Source organism: Octopus sinensis, linkage group LG14, assembly GCF_006345805.1.
Source record: "Octopus sinensis linkage group LG14, ASM634580v1, whole genome shotgun sequence".
Taxonomy (NCBI): Eukaryota; Metazoa; Mollusca; class Cephalopoda; order Octopoda; family Octopodidae; genus Octopus; species Octopus sinensis.
The window spans coordinates 1114899-1122398 of record NC_043010.1 but is presented as its reverse complement, the minus strand read 5'-3'; positions in this window follow the sequence as shown (position 1 = coordinate 1122398).

Sequence of the window (7500 nt, the reverse complement as noted above, 5' to 3'; positions counted from 1 at the left end):
CTCTTTCGCCACAGCCACTAGGCACAAGAAAACGGCCTCGCCCTCCTTGTTATAATAATAATAATGATAATGATTATAGTAATAACAATGACATTGTCAATGATGATAATGAGAAATGATGATGATGACAATGACGAAGAGGACAATATTGTTGATAATAGGCAACAGTAGTAGTAGTAGTCATAATAATAATAATGATCCACACTAATATAGGCACAAGACCTGAAATTTGGTGGAAAGGAGCAAGATGATTACATTTGCCCCCAGTGTTTCACTGGTACTAAATTTATCAAAACCGAAAGGATGAAAGACAAAGTCGGTCTTAGTGGAATTCGAACTTAGAACATGAAGATGGATGAAAAGCTGCTAAGCAACTTGCCTGGCATGCTACCGATTCTGCCAGCTCAATGCCTTAATAATAATAATAATAATAATAATGATGATTTCATTTATTTGCCACAAGGGCAAAAGATGAGGGGGACCATACAGAGACAGACATAAAGTGTTGGGGTTTTACATATAATAATGAAATGATAAAGAAAATTATTTTAAAAGTAAACACAGCATACCCTGGGAAAGAGGAGGCATATGCATAGCATACAGGGGTTACGAGAAAAATGGTGGGAGGACGATGGAGAAGTGGCCCTCCGGATAATCGGGGAATTCCAATGTCCGAGATTTCCCTGAAACCCCAAAAGCAAGCAGACTCACTAATTCTTTCTCTCCAACTCACAGGTCTACGCTTGCCATTTTCGCAACTTTCATCCACCCTTCAATAAACTCACTCAAGAACAGCACTTCCCTCTCCACTCTCAGTTCCCTTTACAAGTAAAACTTGAAGAAGTCAATGAGAGCTCTACCACAGAGGAATGTATCTGTCCTCATGCATTTCAGCCTTGTCCACCAAACAACGTCTTTCACTACAGCCACCAGGCAAATGAAAACTGCCTTGCCTGCCCGACTGAAGAAGGGCAGTTGTGTAAATAACAATGATGATGATGATGGGGGGGGGTGATGATAATGATGATGATAATAATAATAATAATAATAATAATAATAATAACAATAATAATAATAATAATGGTTTCAAAATTTGCCTCAGGGTTGGCAATTTTGGGGGAGGGGACCAGTCGATTATATCGACCCCAGTACACAGCTGGTACTTAATTCATTGACCCCAAAATGATGACAGGTAAAGTCAACCTCGGCAGAATTTGAACTCAGAATATGAAGACAGATGAAATGCTGCTAAGCATTTAGCCTGGCATACTAACGCCTTTACAATAATAGTAATAATAATAATAATAATAATAATAATAATAATAAAAATAATAATAATAATAATAATAATAATAATAATAATAATAATAATAATAATAATAATAATAATAATAATAACAATAATAATAATAACAATAATAATAATAATGCCCTGATGCAGTGCCAGGCAGTGGCTCTCGTGGCTTCTGATCTTAACTGATTGGAAGTGTTATCATGTACATTGTTTTGTCTTGGTATAAAAGATGGCCTACAGCAAATATTCTGCTCAATACCACAGATTTGCTTGTCAGTTGTTTGACCTGAACCAGTTGAGCATGTCCCTTAGTGGCTGACAATATGTGCATCTCTGATCACGAGCAGAAGTAGTGGGTGAGCATCATAGCCATGCGTTGAGAGGGATTCTTTGGGATTTGGATAATACACCTTTGGAAACGTGGGTGGTTCGTTCAACATCCTTAAACAACCCTTATTCAGGGACCTTTTGAGTGGGATGGGTTACTCAACCAGAAGAAAATTCTAACTGGGCCCCCACCTGCAAGGTTATGTGCTGTTTATCTTGATATAAGATCACCATGTCACGCACATATGGTTGTGATACATGTGCCTGGTGTACCCTTATCAGATGGGTAGTCATGACGGGTATATTGGACTTTGTATATTTGTACCCCAGTGTCACTTTGATGGCATGCACTGCTCTCTCACTCAAAAATAATAATAATAATAATAATAATAATAATAATAATAATAATAATAATAATAATATGATGATGATGATGATGATAATGATGATGATTGATGATGATGATGATGATGATGATGAAATGAATGTTTAAATCATTAAAAAAAACTGCTTGGTATGTGAAGAGAAATAGAATAGAATGAAAAATAGTTGGATTCCTCTAATGCCTTTGTTCTCTTCTCCTTTCCATCTTTCTTTCTACTTTCACTCTTTCAGTTTCATTTTTATTTGCCATTATTTCCTTTCTCAAAATCATCATCATCATCACTATCATTATTATTATTATTATTATTATTATTATTATTATTATTATCATTATCATCATTGTTATTATTATCATTATTATTATTATTATATTATTATTATCATTATCATCATTGTTATTATTATTATTATTATTATTATTATTATTATTATTATTATTATTATTATTATTATTATCATTATCATCATTATTATTATTATTATTATTATTATTATTATTATTATTATTATCATTATTATTATTATTATTATTATTATCATCTTCATCATCATCATTACATTTGTAATTGTTGCTGCTGCTGCTGCTGCTGATAATGATGATGTTGTTTTGTTGTTATCTGTCAAGAGAAAAGGAAAAGAAAGCAGAACGAAAGAAAGAAAGAAAGCAAGGACCTTAGAATACCATTTCTAGCATTTTTTTCTGCAAGTTAAGAAAGAAAGTGTGTTTCTAAATTGTACCATTCTTAAAAATCAGTCAGTGAATAAAGGGGAAAAAAATGAAATAAAACAAAATGCGACAAAGAAAACTAACAATAAAAACATTTTCAGCAACAAAAAAATACAACTAAAAGCAGATTCCCACCCATTCCCTTATACCTAAAAGAAATAAATGTTTATTTGTCATTTTATTGTTGTTGTTGTTGTTGTTTTCTGCCTCATCTTGTAGCCATCTTGTCTGCTCCTTGTTTTATATATAAAAAATACATTTATACATATATGCATATATATACATATATACATATACATACCAAGTGAAAACGGTTGTCACACACTGAATGTAAGTTAGATTTTCAATGAAAATAAAGAAATCTTTCTTTGAGAACGCATCCTGAATCGGTACATAGGATCTAGGCAGCTCTTTTCTTACAAATACTTTTCTATTTCTTTTCACTACAAGCTTATTGTTACGAGTTTCTTCGTCGCTTTTGTTTCTTTATACCAAATCAGGTTTTCTAATTGACGCATCTCTTTTGCCTGTTATTATTGTTATTATCACTATTATTATTATTATCAACATTATTCTCAGTATTATCATTCTTGTTGATTTTGCTGTTGTTATTATCATTATTATTATTATTATTATTATTATTATTATTATTATTATTATTATCATTATTATCATTATTATCATTATTATTCTCAGTATTCTAATTGTCCTCATTATTATTAATCCTATTATTTTAGATATTTTAGCTTGGGGGATTTAGTTTTTCATTTTATTTGGTGTTAATTGCTTTTGCTTTTTTTATTTCTTAAATTCTCATTATCCACTGCAATTTCTAATTGTATTAATGTTACTGAATAGATTCAAATTACCTCCCTTTGCCAATTTCTTTATCAATGTTTTAAGCCAAATCTTCTCAAATGCTCCTATAGTTAATCTTTCAATTTATACAGGTTTGTATTCAGTGACTTTGCATGTCATTTCACTTCTATCATTGATCAGCAAACTGCAATGGTGTTATGTATATTTCTGGCTTCTCTTGTGTGATTTACCAGTGTGGATGTGCAGTTAAGATGGCTGTAAAACCATATTCTTCTGCCTTTAATAAATACAACACAACACTCTGAACAGATGTTTTTAAACATCATTCCATATTATCCAATAATTTGGTAAACAAAACTGTGTGTAGAAATCATTTTAAATGTGTATCTATCTATATCTATAAAAGAGAGGTTGTGCGTGTGTGTGTGCATATGTTCCTTATGCATTCCAAAACTGAGTTGCCAATTTTGATGTAAGGGGTATCGAAAGATTCAGTATGCTTTTGGTTACAAACTAAACTATATTCTCATTCACATATTTACATTACAAAAATTTAACAGTGTTTTTTTTATTTTAACCACCTTTCATAAATGACATTTTATATCACCACCACAATGACGATGGCATCACATTTTCTATATGAATGTGTTCACATGTTCATTACTTATATTAGGCCGATGACTGACAACTATATATGTGTGATGGGGTATGTGTCTGTCAGCATACATACATTTTTTGTGATGACTGAACACACAGAGGCAGGGATAGAGATAGGTGTGTGTTAATGTATGTGTGTGTGTGTCTTAGTTTATGCTTGTAACTTTCTCCTGCCCAACAGTGAAATGCACCAATATCGATAGTTTAGTTGCAGCCTGGACTTTAAACAAACAACATTCACTTTGAAATACAACAACATGAAGATTTGGCTGATTGAACACCACTCACAAAACTCACAAATATATCTGGAAAAGAAAATGTTATTCTGGTTATTATAACAAGCCTCAGCGGCTCTTTCAATATAATTACAGAAATGTTATTCCACTCCTTCTAACCAGTTTCAAGATAATTTTTAACAGTTCTCTTTAGCTTCTTCATCACTGTCAGTATCAGCATCACACAACCAAAAAAATTGTATAAAAAGACATCCATTTTTCTATGTTATGAGGAAATACAGTCACACACACACTCTCTCTCTCTCTCTCTCACGCACAAAAAAGATGTATACATATGTATTTATGGGCAAAGGTAAAGAATACACACTCCTGGTTTTTAGGGTTAGTGGAAAACAGGTGGTGTGCATATTCTTTACCTCCACTATGTACATGTGTATGAAAGATGTGTGTGTGTGTGCGCATGTGTGAGAGAGAGAGTGAGAGAGCAAGTGAGTGCCACTTACACGTACATGCACAAAAATTCATACATCACAACACACACCTTCACTCACTCACTCTCTCTTTCTTTCTCTCTCTCTCTCTCTCACACACATTGTGCCTCCACACACACATATATATATGCATATATATATGTATGTATATGTATATATATATATATTATTTATATTATTATTTAATTGAATGTCACGCATCCATTTCCAAGTAAGTTTATCTTGACCTTTTTGATGCGACTCTAACCTGTTTTCTTCCCCCATCCTTCTAAAATTCCTTTTTTCTCTCCTTCACCATTTTGTATCTGTCTGTCTGTCTATCGCTCTCTATCTCCCTCTTTCTCTCTCTCTCTCTCTCTCTCTCTCTCTCTCTCATTGCTCACATGTGTCCATCGTCCATCATTTCCTCACTTGACCATCTTTCTTTTCCTGCATGACGATCTAAGGACTGAACGTTTTCTTTCTCTCTCTTCTATCTTTTCTCTTTACTAAGAAAATATTTCTCCCAGCGTTCACTATTTTCCTTTCATTCTGGTCTAACGACTTTCTATGTTTGTTTTCATTAAGTTTCCTTGTATGTCTTCACTGTCCTGTTTTTGTTCCCAACTTTGACCCTCCATAAATCCGAAATTTTATTTTGGAATTTACAGGAGCAACTGTCTTTGATGACTCATATTGTTATTGAATGCTCAAAATGAGGAGTAGATAGACAGCTGACAATGTGTCATTCTCTGTGTGTACTGGTCCTGCTTTGTATTTTTCCTGGTTTGCGTATTAACCCGTTTGTTTTTGTGTACTTCATGTTGTTTACACTGTTGGTGATGTCCTGTACCCATATATGCATATACATACATATATATACATACATACATATATATATATATATAATTTATATTATTATATATCTTTATATATATAGAATAATAAGGTAGTCAAAATGCTGGATGATTATATATATTTTTTTATTTAAATTTTATTTACATTTTTTGTGCTTTCTGCCATTATCGGATTTATCAAAAAGTGGTTTAAAGTTAGATTTCTTGGTCTTTTTATATATAAAGAGTTTGAGGGTGCAAAATTCCACCTATGAGAATTCTATATGAATTTGACTGTATATATGTTAAAGATGATCTCAAACCATTGCCAAAACCTTTTTACCACATTGTTGTTGGACCTTGCAAAACATGCCAGATTCTGAAATTCTATGAGAACAGCTGTTTTGTCTCTCCTTGGCTCTCTTTCTCCTTTAGAAAATTCTAGGTTTGAGTTTTAAAATATATTGAAAACAAAACAGCCAACAAGAAACAGATGAATTTGGAAATATAATTGTGACAGCATTGTGTATTGCTCTTTTTTGTAAAATTCCATTTTGCAGTCAGAAGGACAAATACTCGGACAAAAGTCAAGAGTAGTGGCTAAAATGACCAAAACTTTCCAAATTTATTTAACCACAAGGATGACTCTTTAATTAATTATATTAATTAATTATTTTTTTAAAAATCATATGTACTTACATAAGTGCGTATGTGCACAAATATGAACATTACATATATAAATGTCTTTTAGTGTGAGTGTGTTTATTAATATATATATATATATATATATTATATATATACATATATATATACATACTATATATATATATTTAGTTGTCTGAGTACTTATTTTCTCTCTAATATATATATATATATATGTATATGTATGTGTGTGGATATTTATATATACGTATATATGTATATATATATGTGTGTGTGTGTATGTATATACATACATATATTATGTATATATAATTGCTGTGTGAGTGTATAGTGAACTAAAAAATCACTCTTTCAGAAACAGCTAGAATTTCACTATAAAAAAGTTGACCGCATCCATACAACTATTCTTTAATGAATACAAAAGAACAATTATAAATTTTTACGGAAGAAAGTCAAAACAACTGGTTTTTCAATTAATCTATCTTTGTTCCCTTCTACTGCTTAACAACTGTTGTTGCTGTGTTTATGTCTGTCCCTGTAACTTAGCAGTTTGGCAAAAGAGAATGATAGAATAAGTACTAGTCTTGAGAAAATAAGTCCTGAGGTTGATTCACAGTCAGATGACTGAAGCAAGTACAAGACAGAAGCAGATAAAAGATATATATATATGTATATATACATATATACACTCATATACATATACATATACACACACACACACACACGTTTTTCCCATGTTGCCTGGTAATTCTGCTCTCTTCCTACATGCACTCCCTCACCCTCACTTCTCTCTCTGCAACTGAACCAGACATGAAAAGGACCGACTTTTTTTCTTCATTTTTTTTTATTTCGAAAAATATATCGGTGTTATTTATTATGTATGGCAACATACATAATTAATGAAGATGTTCACATTTCACAAATTCCTCATCTTCAGAATCTTTCACATCCTTCTTCAATGCTTCAATACCAACACACCTATTATAATATGGTACTTTATGTGCCCATCTTCATCATCATTATTTTATATGTATGTGCATATATGTATGTATATAAATATGTGTATAAATATATATGTATAATATAT